This window comes from Hemiscyllium ocellatum, unplaced genomic scaffold, assembly GCF_020745735.1.
Source record: "Hemiscyllium ocellatum isolate sHemOce1 unplaced genomic scaffold, sHemOce1.pat.X.cur. scaffold_3398_pat_ctg1, whole genome shotgun sequence".
NCBI lineage: Eukaryota > Metazoa > Chordata > Chondrichthyes > Orectolobiformes > Hemiscylliidae > Hemiscyllium > Hemiscyllium ocellatum.
The window spans coordinates 31,709-48,682 of NW_026868405.1; the positions used below are offsets into that span (position 1 = coordinate 31,709).

General features: G+C 52.5%; 1 long non-coding RNA gene across 1 annotated transcript; it reads right to left on the bottom strand.

Annotated features, from left to right (window-relative positions):
* Positions 1-314: 314 nt before the first annotated feature.
* LOC132813162 (uncharacterized) lies at positions 315-12,448 on the bottom strand. The gene is made up of 2 exons (XR_009643965.1): positions 12,267-12,448; positions 315-603 (listed from the first exon to the last, which is right to left on the bottom strand). It is a non-coding gene; the product is annotated as an uncharacterized LOC132813162 (long non-coding RNA).
* Positions 12,449-16,974: the final 4,526 nt, after the last annotated feature.

Consider the following 16,974-nt stretch of genomic DNA (forward strand, 5'->3'; position numbering starts at 1 on the left):
CAGGCGTGGCGGGAGCGTTAGGGTCAGGTGAAGTTGAACACAGGGCGATGACACGAGCTTCCTGCAGCGGGGAGAGAGAGAGAGAGAGAGAGACCACTGAAACGGGCGCGAGACTGCGGCGCAGTGGGATCTGCGCGAGACATCGCCATGCAAGCAGAGAATGGAACGGGGGTTTATTCCGAGGCGCGGAGCCCAGAGTCTGACAGCAGGGAGGCGCTTCGGTGGGAGTCCATCTGGTATGTCCATCGCCAAGATGGGAAGGGGGCTGTCGCCAAGTCTTCTCCCCACCGTCTCAAAGACACAGAAGGCAGCGGTGAAAAACAGGAAGCTACCTTTATTAATCGGACACGAGAGAAGGTAATTACAGTGAAAAAGAAATGGCAATGTCCAACCACAGTCTGTGCACCTGGAAAGCAGAGAGACTCCGATCGTTCGGCTTGAGCTACTCTCCTCCTTTTGTTGCAGGAAGGCTGACAGGTCCCCGAGGATAGGCCAGGACCAAGGGAGGAGGCCCATGCGGTGTCTGGGTGAGAAAAGGGGGTGGCCTCCTTTGCTGGGCACCCGCTCTGTCAAAACCCACCTTCAGAACGACCCCTTTTCTCTCTGGAATAAAAACACACAAAACACTTTGAGGCCTGTGCCTGAGGGCTATCAGCTTTCCTCCCTTCCCCCGCAACGGGCTCACGCCGCTCCACCACCCCGAAACGTGCCAACCATCAAAGCCCCTCCCCCAACCTTTGATGGGCTGCTCAACCAGTGGAGGCATCACACCACCCCAGACCCCTCGGCTGGGGGGAGGGCAGTGTGTCGGTCTTACTGGGATAGGGTGAGCAATTCGGGGGTGGGAACTGGGGTGGGAGGGCAGTCCCCATCGCATTGCAGCAGACCAGATCCAGGGTGGAGTGAGAGATAGAGGGGGGAACGGGAGAGAGAGATGGAACAAGAGAGGGCGCCGGTGAGAGAGAGACGGAACGTGTGAGACAGAGAGAGACGGAACGAGAGAGAGAGGGTGCGTGAGGGAGAGAGAGAGAATGTGACGGAACGAGAGAGGGCACTAGAGAGAGAGAGAGAGACAGAACATGAGAGTGAGGGAGCATGAGATAGAAGGAGCGTGAGGGACGGGGGAAAACGTGTGACAGAGGGAGCGTGAGAGCGAGGGAGCGTGAGAGAGACAGAAGGAACATGAGAGAGACAGTAAGACAGAGCGTCAGAGAGACAGAGGGAGCGTGAGACGGCAAGATGGAGCGTGAGACAGAGAAGGAGGGAGCGTGAGACAGAGAAAGCGTGAGAGAGAGTGGGAGTGTGGGGGAGAGGGAGCGAGAGAGAGCAAGCAGAAGAGCGAAAGAGATCATGAGCGCGAGAGAGAGAGACTGAGAGCGAGATGACGGGAGAGTGGTTGACCAAGTCAGGGCTGACAGCATGTTTCCTGGCATTGGGGTAAATCCAGAACAAGGTGGACGGGGTGGGTGGGGGGGAGGGGTGAGAGAGAGAGAGAGACGGAACAGCGATTCCAAAACGCGGATTCTCCCGAGCAAGACGGATGGAGAGGAGGCAGCGGGATTCTCCTGCAGCCCTCAGAGAACAGTGTGTGTGTGTGTGTGTGTGTGTCTGTGTGTGTGTGAGTGTGTCTGTGTGTGTGAGTGTGTCTGTGAGAGTGTGTCTGTGTGTGTGAGTGTGTCTGTGTGTGTGAGAGTGTCTGTGTGAGAGAGTGTCTGTGTGAGAGAGTGTCTGTGTGAGAGTGTGTCTGTGTGTGAGAGAGTGTCTGTGTGTGAGAGAGTGTCTGTGTGTGAGAGAGTGTCTGTGTGTGAGAGAGTGTCTGTGTGTGAGTGTGTCTGTGTGAGAGTGTGTCTGTGTGAGAGTGTGTCTGTGTGAGAGTGTGTCTGTGTGAGAGTGTGTCTGTGTGAGAGAGTGTCTGTGTGTGAGTGTGTCTGTGTGTGAGTGTGTCTGTGTGTGAGTGTGTCTGTGTGTGAGTGTGTCTGTGTGTGAGAGTGTGTCTGTGTGTGAGAGTGTGTCTGTGTGAGAGTGTGTGTGACAGAGTGTCTGTGTGTGTGAGAGAGAGTCTGTGTGTGAGAGTGTGTCTGTGTGAGAGTGTGTCTGTGTGTGAGAGTGTGTCTGTGTGAGAGTGTGTGTGAGAGAGTGTCTGTGTGTATGAGAGAGTGTCTGTGTGTGAGAGTGTGTCTGTGTGAGAGAGTGTGTCTGTGTGAGAGAGTGTGTCTGTGTGAGAGAGTGTGTCTGTGTGAGAGAGTGTCTGTGTGTGAGAGTGTGTGTGTGAGACAGTGTCTGTGTGTGAGACAGTGTCTGTGTGTGAGAGTGTCTGTGTGTGAGAGTGTCTGTGTGTGAGAGTGTCTGTGTGTGAGAGTGTCTGTGTGTGAGTGTGTCTGTGTGTGAGTGTCTGTGTGTGAGAGTGTCTGTGTGAGAGTGTCTGTGTGAGAGTGTCTGTGTGTGAGAGTGTCTGTGTGAGAGAGTGTCTGTGTGAGAGAGTGTGTCTGTGTGAGAGAGTGTGTCTGTGTGTGAGAGTGTGTCTGTGAGAGTGTGTCTGTGAGAGAGAGTGTCTGTGAGAGAGAGTGTCTGTGTGTGAGAGTGTCTGTGTGTGAGAGTGTGTCTGTGTGAGAGAGTGTCTGTGTGAGAGAGTGTCTGTGTGAGAGAGTGTCTGTGTGAGAGAGTGTCTGTGTGAGAGAGTGTCTGTGTGAGAGAGTGTCTGTGTGTGAGAGAGTGTCTGTGTGAGAGAGAGTGTCTGTGTGAGAGTGTGTCTGTGTGTGAGAGTGTCTGTGTGTGAGAGTGTCTGTGTGAGAGAGTGTCTGTGTGTGAGAGTGTCTGTGTGTGAGAGTGTCTGTGTGTGAGTGTGTCTGTGTGTGTGTGTCTGTGTGAGAGAGTGTCTGTGTGTGAGAGTGTCTGTGTGAGAGTGTGTCTGTGAGAGAGAGTGTCTGTGTGAGAGAGTGTCTGTGTGAGAGAGTGTCTGTGTGAGAGAGTGTCTGTGTGAGAGAGTGTCTGTGTGAGAGAGTGTCTGTGTGAGAGAGTGTCTGTGTGTGAGAGTGTCTGTGTGAGAGAGTGTCTGTGTGTGAGAGAGTGTCTGTGTGAGAGAGTGTGTCTGTGTGAGAGTGTGTCTGTGTGTGAGAGTGTCTGTGTGTGAGAGTGTCTGTGTGTGAGTGTGTCTGTGTGTGTGTGTCTGTGTGAGAGTGTCTGTGTGTGAGAGTGTCTGTGTGAGAGTGTCTGTGTGAGAGAGAGTGTCTGTGTGAGAGAGTGTGTCTGTGTGAGAGAGTGTGTCTGTGTGAGAGAGTGTGTCTGTGTGAGAGAGTGTCTGTGTGTGAGAGTGTCTGTGTGAGAGAGTGTCTGTGTGAGAGTGTGTCTGTGTGAGAGAGTGTGTCTGTGTGTGAGAGTGTGTCTGTGAGAGTGTGTCTGTGAGAGTGTGTCTGTGAGAGAGAGTGTCTGTGTGTGAGTGTCTGTGTGTGAGAGTGTGTCTGTGTGAGAGAGTGTCTGTGAGAGAGTGTCTGTGTGAGAGAGTGTCTGTGTGAGAGAGTGTCTGTGTGAGAGAGTGTCTGTGTGAGAGAGTGTCTGTGTGTGAGAGTGTCTGTGTGAGAGAGTGTCTGTGTGTGAGAGAGTGTCTGTGTGAGAGAGAGTGTCTGTGTGTGAGTGTGTCTGTGTGTGTGTGTCTGTGTGAGAGAGTGTCTGTGTGTGAGAGTGTCTGTGTGAGAGAGTGTCTGTGTGAGAGAGTGTCTGTGTGAGAGAGTGTCTGTGTGAGAGTGTCTGTGTGTGAGAGTGTCTGTGTGTGAGTGTGTGTGTGTGTGTGTGTGAGAGAGTGTCTGTGTGAGAAAGTGTGTGTGTGAGAGAGAGTCTGTGTGTGTGAGAGTGTCTGTGTGAGAGAGTGTCTGTGTGAGAGAGTGTCTGTGTGAGAGAGTGTCTGTGTGAGAGAGTGTCTGTGTGAGAGAGTGTCTGTGTGAGAGAGTGTCTGTGTGAGAGAGTGTCTGTGTGAGAGAGTGTCTGTGTGAGAGAGTGTCTGTGTGAGAGAGTGTCTGTGTGAGAGAGTGTCTGTGTGTGTCTGTGTGAGAGAGTGTCTGTGTGAGAGAGAGAGTCTGTGTGAGAGTGTGAGAGAGTGTCTGTGTGTGAGAGAGTGTCTGTGTGTGAGAGAGTGTCTGTGTGAGAGAGTGTCTGTGTGTGAGAGTGTCTGTGTGTGAGAGTGTCTGTGTGTGAGAGTGTCTGTGTGTGAGAGTGTCTCTGTGTGAGAGAGTGTCTCTGTGTGAGAGAGTGTCTCTGTGTGAGAGAGTGTCTCTGTGTGAGAGAGTGTCTCTGTGTGAGAGAGTGTCTGTGTGAGAGAGTGTCTGTGTGAGAGAGTGTCTGTGTGAGAGAGTGTCTGTGTGAGAGAGTGTCTCTGTGTGAGTGTGTGTGACAGAGTGTCTGTGTGTGTGAGAGAGTGTCTGTGTGTGAGAGTGTGTCTGTGTGTGAGAGTGTGTCTGTGTGAGAGTGTGTGTGAGAGAGTGTGTCTGTGTGTGAGAGTGTGTCTGTGTGAGAGAGTGTCTGTGTGAGAGAGTGTCTGTGTGTGAGAGTGTCTGTGTGTGAGAGTGTCTGTGTGTGAGAGTGTCTGTGTGAGAGAGTGTCTGTGTGAGAGAGTGTCTGTGTGAGAGAGTGTCTGTGTGAGAGAGTGTCTGTGTGAGAGAGTGTCTGTGTGAGAGAGTGTCTGTGTGAGAGAGTGTCTGTGTGTGTCTGTGTGAGAGAGTGTCTGTGTGAGAGAGAGAGTCTGTGTGAGAGTGTGAGAGAGTGTCTGTGTGAGAGAGTGTCTGTGTGAGAGAGTGTCTGTGTGAGAGAGTGTCTGTGTGAGAGAGTGTCTGTGTGTGTCTGTGTGAGAGAGTGTCTGTGTGAGAGAGAGAGTCTGTGTGAGAGTGTGAGAGAGTGTCTGTGTGTGAGAGAGTGTCTGTGTGTGAGAGAGTGTCTGTGTGTGAGAGAGTGTCTGTGTGAGAGAGTGTCTGTGTGTGAGAGAGTGTCTGTGTGTGAGAGAGTGTCTGTGTGAGAGAGTGTCTGTGTGAGAGAGTGTCTGTGTGAGAGAGTGTCTGTGTGAGAGAGTGTCTGTGTGAGAGTGTCTGTGTGAGAGAGTGTCTGTGTGAGAGAGTGTCTGTGTGAGAGAGTGTCTGTGTGAGAGAGTGTCTGTGTGAGAGAGTGTCTGTGTGTGTCTGTGTGAGAGAGTGTCTGTGTGAGAGATAGAGTCTGTGTGAGAGTGTGAGAGAGTGTCTGTGTGTGAGAGAGTGTCTGTGTGTGAGAGTGTCTGTGTGTGAGAGTGTCTGTGTGTGAGAGTGTGTCTGTGTGAGAGAGTGTCTGTGTGAGAGAGTGTCTGTGTGAGAGAGTGTCTGTGTGTGAGAGAGTGTCTGTGTGAGAGAGTGTCTGTGTGTGAGAGAGTGTCTGTGTGAGAGAGTGTCTGTGTGTGAGAGAGTGTCTGTGTGAGAGAGTGTCTGTGTGTGTGTGTCTGTGTGTGAGTGTCTGTGTGTGAGAGTGTCTGTGTGAGAGAGTCTGTGTGTGAGAGAGTGTCTGTGTGTGAGAGAGTGTCTGTGTGTGAGAGAGTGTCTGTGTGTGAGAGAGAGTCTGTGTGTGAGAGTGTCTGTGTGTGAGAGAGTGTCTGTGTGTGAGTGTGTCTGTGTGTGAGAGTGTCTGTGTGTGAGAGAGTGTCTGTGTGAGAGAGTGTCTGTGTGAGTGTCTGTGTGTGAGAGTGTCTGTGTGAGAGAGAGTGTCTGTGTGAGAGAGTGTGTCTGTGTGAGAGAGTGTGTCTGTGTGAGAGAGTGTCTGTGTGAGAGAGTGTCTGTGTGAGAGAGTGTCTGTGTGAGAGAGTGTCTGTGTGAGAGAGTGTCTGTGTGAGAGTGTCTGTGTGTGAGAGTGTCTGTGTGAGAGAGTGTCTGTGTGAGAGAGTGTCTGTGTGAGAGAGTGTCTGTGTGAGAGAGTGTCTGTGTGAGAGAGTGTCTGTGTGAGAGAGTGTCTGTGTGAGAGAGTGTCTGTGTGAGAGAGTGTCTGTGTGAGAGAGTGTCTGTGTGAGAGAGTGTCTGTGTGAGAGAGTGTCTGTGTGAGAGAGTGTCTGTGTGAGAGTGTCTGTGTGTGTCTGTGTGAGAGAGTGTCTGTGTGAGAGAGAGAGTCTGTGTGAGAGTGAGTGTCTGTGTGTGAGAGAGTGTCTGTGTGTGAGTGTCTGTGTGAGAGAGTGTCTGTGTGTGAGAGTGTCTGTGTGTGAGAGTGTCTGTGTGTGAGAGTGTCTGTGTGTGAGAGAGTGTCTGTGTGTGAGAGAGTGTCTGTGTGAGAGAGTGTCTGTGTGAGAGAGTGTCTGTGTGAGAGAGTGTCTGTGTGTGAGAGTGTCTGTGTGTGAGAGTGTCTGTGTGTGAGAGAGTGTCTCTGTGTGAGAGAGTGTCTCTGTGTGAGAGAGTGTCTGTGTGAGAGAGTGTCTCTGTGTGAGAGAGTGTCTCTGTGTGAGAGAGTGTCTCTGTGTGAGAGAGTGTCTCTGTGTGAGAGAGTGTCTCTGTGTGAGAGAGTGTCTCTGTGTGAGAGAGTGTCTCTGTGTGAGAGAGTGTCTGTGTGAGAGAGTGTCTGTGTGAGAGAGTGTCTCTGTGTGAGAGAGTGTCTGTGTGAGAGAGTGTCTCTGTGTGAGAGAGTGTCTGTGTGAGAGAGTGTCTGTGTGAGAGAGTGTTCTGTGTGAGAGAGTGTCTCTGTGTGAGAGAGTGTCTCTGAGTGAGAGAGTGTCTGTGTGAGAGAGTGTCTCTGTGTGAGAGAGTGTCTCTGTGTGAGAGAGTGTCTGTGTGTGAGAGGGTCTGTGTGAGAGAGTGTCTCTGTGTGAGAGAGTGTCTCTGTGTGAGAGAGTGTCTCTGTGTGAGAGAGTGTCTCTGTGTGAGAGAGTGTCTCTGTGTGAGAGAGTGTCTCTGTGTGAGAGAGTGTCTCTGTGTGAGAGAGTGTCTCTGTGTGAGAGAGTGTCTCTGTGTGAGAGAGTGTCTCTGTGTGAGAGAGTGTCTCTGTGTGAGAGAGTGTCTGTGTGTGAGAGAGTGTCTGTGTGAGAGAGTGTCTGTGTGAGAGAGTGTGTCTGTGTGAGAGAGTGTCTGTGTGAGAGAGTGTGTCTGTGTGAGAGAGTGTCTGTGTGAGAGAGTGTCTGTGTGTGTGTGTGTCTGTGTGTGAGTGTCTGTGTGTGAGAGTGTCTGTGTGTGAGAGTGTCTGTGTGAGAGTGTCTGTGTGAGAGAGAGTGTCTGTGTGAGAGAGAGTGTCTGTGTGAGAGAGTGTGTCTGTGTGAGAGAGTGTGTCTGTGTGAGAGAGTGTGTCTGTGTGAGAGAGTGTGTCTGTGTGAGAGAGTGTGTCTGTGTGAGAGAGTGTGTCTGTGTGAGAGAGTGTGTCTGTGTGAGAGTGTGTCTGTGTGTGAGAGTGTGTCTGTGTGAGAGAGTGTGTCTGTGTGAGAGAGTGTGTCTGTGTGAGAGAGTGTGTCTGTGTGAGAGAGTGTGTCTGTGTGAGAGAGTGTGTCTGTGTGAGAGAGTGTGTCTGTGTGAGAGAGTGTGTCTGTGTGAGAGAGTGTGTCTGTGTGAGAGAGTGTGTCTGTGTGAGAGAGTGTGTCTGTGTGAGAGAGTGTGTCTGTGTGAGAGAGTGTGTCTGTGTGAGAGAGTGTGTCTGTGTGAGAGAGTGTCTCTGTGTGAGAGAGTGTCTCTGTGTGAGAGAGTGTCTCTGTGTGAGAGAGTGTCTCTGTGTGAGAGAGTGTCTCTGTGTGAGAGAGTGTCTCTGTGTGAGAGAGTGTCTCTGTGTGAGAGAGTGTCTCTGTGTGAGAGAGTGTCTCTGTGTGAGAGAGTGTCTCTGTGTGAGAGAGTGTCTCTGTGTGAGAGAGTGTCTCTGTGTGAGAGAGTGTCTCTGTGTGAGAGAGTCTGTGTGTGAGAGTGTGTCTGTGTGAGAGAGTGTCTGTGTGAGAGAGTGTCTGTGTGAGAGAGTGTCTGTGTGTGAGAGTGTGTCTGTGTGAGAGAGTGTCTGTGTGAGAAAGTGTGTGTGTGAGAGAGAGTCTGTGTGTGAGAGAGAGTCTGTGTGTGAGAGAGTGTCTGTGTGTGAGAGAGTGTCTGTGTGTGAGAGAGTGTCTGTGTGTGAGAGAGTGTCTGTGTGTGAGAGAGTGTCTGTGTGTGAGAGAGTCTGTGTGTGAGTGTGTCTGTGTGTGAGAGTGTCTGTGTGTGAGAGTGTGTCTGTGTGAGAGTGTGTCTGTGTGAGAGAGTGTCTGTGTGAGAGAGTGTCTGTGTGTGAGAGTGTCTGTGTGTGAGAGTGTCTGTGTGTGAGAGTGTGTCTGTGTGAGAGAGTGTCTGTGTGAGAGAGTGTCTGTGTGAGAGAGTGTCTGTGTGTGAGAGTGTCTGTGTGAGAGTGTCTGTGTGAGAGAGAGTGTCTGTGTGAGAGAGTGTGTCTGTGTGAGAGAGTGTCTGTGTGTGAGAGAGTGTCTGTGTGTGAGAGAGTGTCTGTGTGTGAGAGTGTCTGTGTGAGAGAGTGTGTCTGTGTGAGAGAGTGTCTGTGTGAGAGAGTGTCTGTGTGAGAGAGTGTGTCTGTGTGAGAGAGTGTGTCTGTGTGAGAGAGTGTCTGTGTGTGAGAGTGTCTGTGTGAGAGAGTGTCTGTGTGTGAGAGTGTGTCTGTGTGTGAGAGTGTCTGTGTGTGAGAGTGTGTCTGTGTGAGAGAGTGTGTCTGTGTGAGAGAGTGTGTCTGTGTGAGAGAGTGTCTGTGTGAGAGAGTCTCTGTGTGAGAGAGTCTCTGTGTGAGAGAGTCTCTGTGTGAGAGAGTCTCTGTGTGTGAGAGTGTCTGTGTGAGAGAGTGTGTCTGTGTGAGAGTGTCTGTGTGAGAGAGTGTCTGTGTGAGAGAGTGTCTGTGTGAGAGAGTGTCTGTGTGAGAGAGTGTCTGTGTGTGAGAGAGTGTCTGTGTGAGAGAGTGTCTGTGTGTGAGTGTGTCTGTGTGTGAGTGTCTGTGTGTGAGAGTGTCTGTGTGAGAGAGAGTGTCTGTGTGAGAGAGTGTGTCTGTGTGAGAGAGTGTCTGTGTGTGAGAGTGTGTCTGTGTGAGAGTGTGTCTGTGTGAGAGTGTGTGTCTGTGTGAGAGAGTGTGTCTGTGTGAGAGAGTGTGTCTGTGTGAGAGAGTGTCTGTGTGTGAGAGAGTGTCTGTGTGTGAGAGAGTGTCTGTGTGTGAGAGTGTGTCTGTGTGAGAGAGAGTGTCTGTGTGAGAGAGAGTGTCTGTGTGTGAGAGAGTGTCTGTGTGTGAGTGTCTGTGTGTGAGAGAGTGTCTGTGTGTGAGAGTGTCTGTGTGAGAGAGTGTCTGTGTGAGAGAGTGTCTGTGTGAGAGAGTGTCTGTGTGAGAGAGTGTCTGTGTGAGAGAGTGTCTGTGTGAGAGAGTGTCTGTGTGAGAGAGTGTCTGTGTGAGAGAGTGTCTCTGTGTGTGAGAGTGTGTCTGTGTGTGAGAGTGTGTCTGTGTGAGAGTGTGTCTGTGTGAGAGTGTGTCTGTGTGTGAGAGTGTGTCTGTGTGGAGAGTGTGTCTGTGTGAGAGTGTGTCTGTGTGAGAGTGTGTCTGTGTGAGAGAGTGTCTGTGTGTGAGAGTGTCTGTGTGTGAGAGGGTCTGTGTGTGAGTGTGTCTGTGTGGTGAGTGTGTCTGTGTGTGAGAGTCTGTCTGTGTGAGAGAGTGTCTGTGTGAGAGAGTGTCTGTGTGTGTGTGTGAGTGTCTGTGTGTGAGAGTGTCTGTGTGTGAGAGTGGGTCTGTGTGTGAGAGAGTGTCTGTGTGTGAGAGTGTGTCTGTGTGTGAGAGTGAGTCTGTGTGTGAGAGAGTGTCTGTGTGTGAGAGAGTGCTGTGTGTGAGAGAGTGTCTGTGTGAGAGACTGTCTGTGTGAGAGAGTGTCTGTGTGTGTGTGTCTGTGTGAGAGAGTGTCTGTGTGTGTGAGAGAGTGTCTGTGTGAGAGAGAGTCTGTGTGTGAGAGTGTGTCTGTGTGTGAGAGAGTGTCTGTGTGTGAGAGAGTGTCTGTGTGTGAGAGTGTGTCTGTGTGTGAGAGTGAGTCTGTGTGTGAGAGAGTGTCTGTGTGTGAGAGAGTGTCTGTGTGTGAGAGAGTGTCTGTGTGAGAGAGTGTCTGTGTGATAGAGAGTGTCTGTGTGAGAGAGTGTCTGTGTGAGAGAGTGTCTGTGTGAGAGAGAGTGTCTGTGTGAGAGAGTGTGTCTGTGTGTGAGTGTCTGTGTGTGAGTGTCTGTGTGAGAGAGAGTGTCTGTGTGAGAGAGTGTCTGTGTGAGAGAGTGTCTGTGTGAGAGAGTGTCTGTGTGTGAGAGTGTCTGTGTGTGAGAGTGTCTGTGTGTGAGAGTGTCTGTGTGTGAGAGTGTGTCTGTGTGAGAGAGTGTGTGAGAGAGTGTGTGAGAGAGTGTCTGTGTGAGTGTGTCTGTGTGTGAGAGAGTGTCTGTGTGTGAGAGTGTGTCTGTGTGAGAGAGAGTCTGTGTGTGAGAGAGAGTCTGTGTGTGAGAGAGTGTCTGTGTGTGAGAGAGTGTCTGTGTGTGAGAGAGTGTCTGTGTGAGAGAGAGTGTCTGTGTGAGAGAGTGTCTGTGTGAGAGAGTGTCTGTGTGTGAGTGTGTCTGTGTGAGAGTGTGTCTGTGTGTGAGAGTGTCTGTGTGTGAGTGTCTGTGTGAGAGAGTGTGTCTGTGTGAGAGAGTGTCTGTGTGAGAGAGTGTCTGTGTGAGAGAGTGTCTGTGTGAGAGAGTGTCTGTGTGAGAGAGTGTCTGTGTGAGAGAGTGTCTGTGTGAGAGTGTCTGTGTGAGAGAGTGTCTGTGTGTGAGAGTGTGTCTGTGTGAGAGAGTGTGTGAGAGAGTGTCTGTGTGTGAGAGTGTCTGTGTGTGAGAGTGTCTGTGTGTGAGTGAGTGTCTGTGTGTGAGAGAGTGTGTGTGAGAGAGTGTCTGTGTGTGAGAGTGTCTGTGTGTGAGAGAGTGTCTGTGTGTGTGAGAGTGTCTGTGTGAGAGAGAGAGTCTGTGTGAGAGTGTGTGAGAGAGTGTCTGTGTGTGAGAGAGTGTCTGTGTGTGTGAGAGAGTGTGTGTGTGTGAGAGAGTGTCTGTGTGAGAGAGAGAGTCTGTGTGAGAGAGTGTTAGAGAGTGTGTGTGTGTGAGAGAGTGTCTGTGTGTGTGAGATCGTCTGTGTGTGAGAGAGTGTCTGTGTGAGAGAGTGTCTGTGTGTGAGAGAGTGTCTGTGTGTGAGAGAGTGTCTGTGTGTGTATGTGTCTGTGTGAGAGAGTGTCTGTGTGAGAGAGTGTCTGTGTGAGAGAGTGTCTGTGTGTGAGTGTCTGTGTGAGAGAGTCTGTGTGAGAGAGAGTGTCTGTGTGAGAGAGTGTCTGTGTGTGAGAGTGTGTCTGTGTGAGAGAGTGTCTGTGTGAGAGAGTGTCTGTGTGAGAGAGTGTCTGTGTGTGAGTGTCTGTGTGAGAGAGTCTGTGTGTGAGAGAGTGTCTGTGTGAGAGAGTGTCTGTGTGTGAGAGTGTGTCTGTGTGAGAGAGTGTCTGTGTGTGAGTGTCTGTGTGAGAGAGTCTGTGTGTGAGAGAGTGTCTGTGTGAGAGAGAGTCTGTGTGTGAGAGAGTGTCTGTGTGAGAGAGTGTCTGTGTGTGAGAGTGTCTGTGTGAGAGAGTCTGTGTGTGAGAGAGTGTCTGTGTGTGAGAGTGTGTCTGTGTGAGAGAGTGTCTGTGTGAGAGAGTGTCTGTGTGAGAGAGTGTCTGTGTGTGAGTGTCTGTGTGAGAGAGTCTGTGTGTGAGAGAGTGTCTGTGTGAGAGAGTGTCTGTGTGTGAGAGTGTGTCTGTGTGAGAGAGTGTCTGTGTGTGAGTGTCTGTGTGAGAGAGTCTGTGTGTGAGAGAGTGTCTGTGTGAGAGAGAGTCTGTGTGTGAGAGTGTGTCTGTGTGAGAGAGTGTCTGTGTGTGAGTGTCTGTGTGAGAGAGTCTGTGTGTGAGAGAGTGTCTGTGTGAGAGAGAGTCTGTGTGTGAGAGAGTGTCTGTGTGAGAGAGTGTCTGTGTGTGAGAGTGTCTGTGTGAGAGAGTCTGTGTGTGAGAGAGTCTGTGTGTGAGAGTCTGTGTGTGAGAGAGTGTCTGTGTGAGAGAGTGTCTGTGTGTGTGAGTGTGTCTGTGTGTGTGAGTGTGTCTGTGAGAGAGAGAGAGTCTGTGTGTGAGTGTGTCTGTGTGAGTGTGTCTGTGTGTGAGGGGGCTGAGCTCAGCTCAGTAGTGAGGGAGAGAAGGCGAGGAGGAGAGAGACGGAGGGGGAGCTGCGAACCGTGGAGGGGGAGCCCTGCTGAGCGACAGGGGTGGAGAGACTCACCGTGGGTGGCGATGGAGAGGGGGGGGGGGGGGGTGTCAGCGTTCCTTGTTCGACCGCAAGTCGGTGGTGAGAGGGTCGTGCTGAATGGTCTGGTGCAGCATCAGAGCCAGCAGTCCGGCACGGTTAGCCATGGCCATCCTAACGTTCCTCTCCTGCTCAAACAGCTCATCCAGCTTATACCACTGCCGGGAGGCAAAGGGTTAAACGTCAGAAACCAATCCCCATCAGGGGCACTGCAGGGGAGAGGGGTTACTGAGGGACAGTGTGAGGGAGCTGGATTAACATCAGTAGGGATACAGTCAGTAACACAGGGCCCTGGGGGGGAGAGGGGTTACTGAGGGACAGTGTGAGGGAGCTGGATTAACATCAGTACGGATACAGTCAGTAACACAGGGCACTGGGCGGGGGAGAGGGGTTACTGAGGGACAGTGTGAGGGAGCTGGATTAACATCAGTAGGGATACAGTCAGTAACACAGGGCCCTGGGGGGGAGTGGGGTTACTGAGGGACAGTGTGAGGGAGCTGGATTAACATCAGTAGGGATACAGTCAGTAACACAGGGCACTGGGGGGGAGAGGGGTTACTGAGTGACAGTGTGAGGGAGCTGGATTAACATCAGTAGGGATACAGTCAGTAACACAGGGCACTGGGGGGGGAGGGGTTACTGAGTGACAGTGTGAGGGAGCTGGATTAACATCAGTAGGGATACAGTCAGTAACACAGGGCCCTGGGGGGGGAGGGGTTACTGAGTGACAGTGTGAGGGAGCTGGATTAACATCAGTAGGGATACAGTCAGTAACACAGGGCCCTGGGGGGGGAAGAGGGGTTACTGAGGGACAGTGTGAGGGAGCTGGATTAACATCAGTAGGGATACAGTCAGTAACACAGGGCCCTGGGGGGAGAGGGGTTACTGAGGGACAGTGTGAGGGAGCTGGATTAACATCAGTAGGGATACAGGCAGTAACACAGGGCCCTGGGCGGGAGAGGGTTTACTGAGTGACAGTGTGAGGGAGCTGGATTAACATCAGTAGGGATACAGTCAGTAACACAGGGCCCTGGGGGGGAGAGGGGTTACTGAGGGACAGTGTGAGGGAGCTGGATTAACATCAGTAGGGATACAGTCAGTAACACAGGGCCCTGGGGGGGAGTGGGGTTACTGAGGGACAGTGTGAGGGAGCTGCATTAACATCAGTAGGGATACAGTCAGTAACACAGGGCCCTGGGCGGGGGAGAGGGGTTACTGAGGGACAGTGTGAGGGAGCTGGATTAACATCAGTAGGGATACAGTCAGTAACACAGGGCCCTGGGGGGGAGTGGGGTTACTGAGGGACAGTGTGAGGGAGCTGGATTAACATCAGTAGGGATACAGTCAGTAACACAGGGCACTGGGGGGGGAGAGGGGTTACTGAGTGACAGTGTGAGGGAGCTGGATTAACATCAGTAGGGATACAGTCAGTAACACAGGGCCCTGGGGGGGGAGAGGGGTTACTGAGTGACAGTGTGAGGGAGCTGGATTAACATCAGTAGGGATACAGTCAGTAACACAGGGCCCTGGGGGGGGAGAGGGTTACTGAGGGACAGTGTGAGGGAGCTGGATTAACATCAGTAGGGATACAGTCAGTAACACAGGGCCCTGGGGGGAGAGGGGTTACTGAGGGACAGTGTGAGGGAGCTGGATTAACATCAGTAGGGATACAGTCAGTAACACAGGGCCCTGGGGGGGGGGGGAGAGGGGTTACTGAGTGACAGTGTGAGGGAGCTGGATTAACATCAGTAGGGATACAGTCAGTAACACAGGGCCCTGGGGGAGGAGAGGGGTTACTGAGTGACAGTGTGAGGGAGCCGGATTAACATCAGTAGGGATACAGTCAGTAACACAGGGCCCTGGGGGGGGGGGGGGGGGGGGGGGAGAGGGGTTACTGAGTGACAGTGTGAGGAGCTGGATTAACATCAGTAGGGATACAGTCAGTAACACAGGGCCCTGGGGGGGAGAGGGGTTACTGAGTGACAGTGTGAGGGAGCCGGATTAACATCAGTAGGGATACAGTCAGTAACACAGGGCCCTGGGGGGGGGGGGAGAGGGGTTACTGAGTGACAGTGTGAGGGAGCTGGATTAACATCAGTAGGGATACAGTCAGTAACACAGGGCCCTGGGGGGGGAGTGGGGTTACTGAGGGACAGTGTGAGGGAGCTGGATTAACATCAGTAGGGATACAGTCAGTAACACAGGGCACTGGGGGGGGAGAGGGGTTACTGAGTGACAGTGTGAGGGAGCTGGATTAACATCAGTAGGGATACAGTCAGTAACACAGGGCCCTGGGGGGGGAGAGGGGTTACTGAGTGACAGTGTGAGGGAGCTGGATTAACATCAGTAGGGATACAGTCAGTAACACAGGGCCCTGGGGGGGGAGAGGGGTTACTGAGGGACAGTGTGAGGGAGCTGGATTAACATCAGTAGGGATACAGTCAGTAACACAGGGCCCTGGGGGGGAGAGGGGTTACTGAGGGACAGTGTGAGGGAGCTGGATTAACATCAGTAGGGATACAGTCAGTAACACAGGGCCCTGGGCGGGAGAGGGGTTACTGAATGACAGTGTGAGGGAGCTGGATTAACATCAGTAGGGATACAGTCAGTAACACAGGGCCCTGGGGGGGAGAGGGGTTACTGAGGGACAGTGTGAGGGAGCTGGATTAACATCAGTAGGGATACAGTCAGTAACACAGGGCCCTGGGGGGGGAGTGGGGTTACTGAGGGACAGTGTGAGGGAGCTGCATTAACATCAGTAGGGATACAGTCAGTAACACAGGGCCCTGGCGGGGGAGAGGGGTTACTGAGGGACAGTGTGAGGGAGCTGGATTAACATCAGTAGGGATACAGTCAGTAACACAGGGCCCTGGGGGGGGGAGAGGGGTTACTGAGGGACAGTGTGAGGGAGCTGGATTAACATCAGTAGGGATACAGTCAGTAACACAGGGCCCTGGGGGGGGGAGAGGGGTTACTGAGTGACAGTGTGAGGGAGCTGGATTAACATCAGTAGGGATACAGTCAGTAACACAGGGCCCTGGGGGGGGGAGAGGGGTTACTGAGGGACAGTGTGAGGGAGCTGGATTAACATCAGTAGGGATACAGTCAGTAACACAGGGCCCTGGGGGGGAGAGGGGTTACTGAGGGACAGTGTGAGGGAGCTGGATTAACATCAGTAGGGATACAGTCAGTAACACAGGGCCCTGGGGGGGGGGGGGAGAGGGGTTACTGAGTGACAGTGTGAGGGAGCTGGATTAACATCAGTAGGGATACAGTCAGTAACACAGGGCCCTGGGGGAGGAGAGGGGTTACTGAGTGACAGTGTGAGGGAGCTGGATTAACATCAGTAGGGATACAGTCAGTAACACAGGGCCCTGGGGGGGGAGAGGGGTTACTGAGTGACAGTGTGAGGGAGCTGGATTAACATCAGTAGGGATACAGTCAGTAACACAGGGCCCTGGGGGGGGAGAGGGTTACTGAGGGACAGTGTGAGGGAGCTGGATTAACATCAGTAGGGATACAGTCAGTAACACAGGGCCCTGGGGGGGAGAGGGGTTACTGAGGGACAGTGTGAGGGAGCTGGATTAACATCAGTAGGGATACAGTCAGTAACATAGGGCCCTGGGGGGGGAGAGGGGTTACTGAGTGACAGTGTGAGGGAGCTGGATTAACATCAGTAGGGATACAGTCAGTAACACAGGGCCCTGGGGGAGGAGAGGGGTTACTGAGTGACAGTGTGAGGGAGCTGGATTAACATCAGTAGGGATACAGTCAGTAACACAGGGCCCTGTGGGGGGAGAGGGGTTACTGAGTGACAGTGTGAGGGAGCTGGATTAACATCAGTAGGGATACAGTCAGTAACACAGGGCCCTGGGGGGGGGGGGGGAGAGGGTTACTGAGTGACAGTGTGAGGGAGCTGGATTAACATCAGTAGGGATACAGTCAGTAACACAGGGCCCTGGGGGGAGAGGGGTTACTGAGTGACAGTGTGAGGGAGCTGGATTAACATCAGTAGGGATACAGTCAGTAACACAGGGCACTGGGGGGGAGAGGGGTTACTGAGGGACAGTGTGAGGGAGCTGGATTAACATCAGTAGGGATACAGTCAGTAACACACGGCCCTGGGGGGGGGAGAGGGGTTACTGAGTGACAGTGTGGGGAGCTGGATTAACATCAGTAGGGATACAGTCAGTAACACAGGGCCCTGGGGGGGGAGAGGGGTTACTGAGGGACAGTGTGAGGGAGCTGGATTAACATCAGTAGGGATACAGTCAGTAACACAGGGCCCTGGGGGGAGAGGGGTTACTGAGTGACAGTGTGAGGGAGCTGGATTAACATCAGTAGGGATACAGTCAGTAACACAGGGCCCTGGGGGGGGAAGAGGGGTTACTGAGGGACAGTGTGAGGGAGCTGGATTAACATCAGTAGGGATACAGTCAGTAACACAGGGCCCTGGGGGGGGAAGAGGGGTTACTGAGGGACAGTGTGAGGGAGCTGGATTAACATCAGTAGGGATACAGTCAGTAACACAGGGCCCTGGGGGGGTAAGAGGGGTTACTGAGGGACAGTGTGAGGGAGCTGGATTAACATCAGTAGGGATACAGTCAGTATCACAGGGCCCTGGGGTGGGGGGGGAGAGGGTTACTGAGTGACAGTGTGAGGGAGCTGGATTAACATCAGTAGG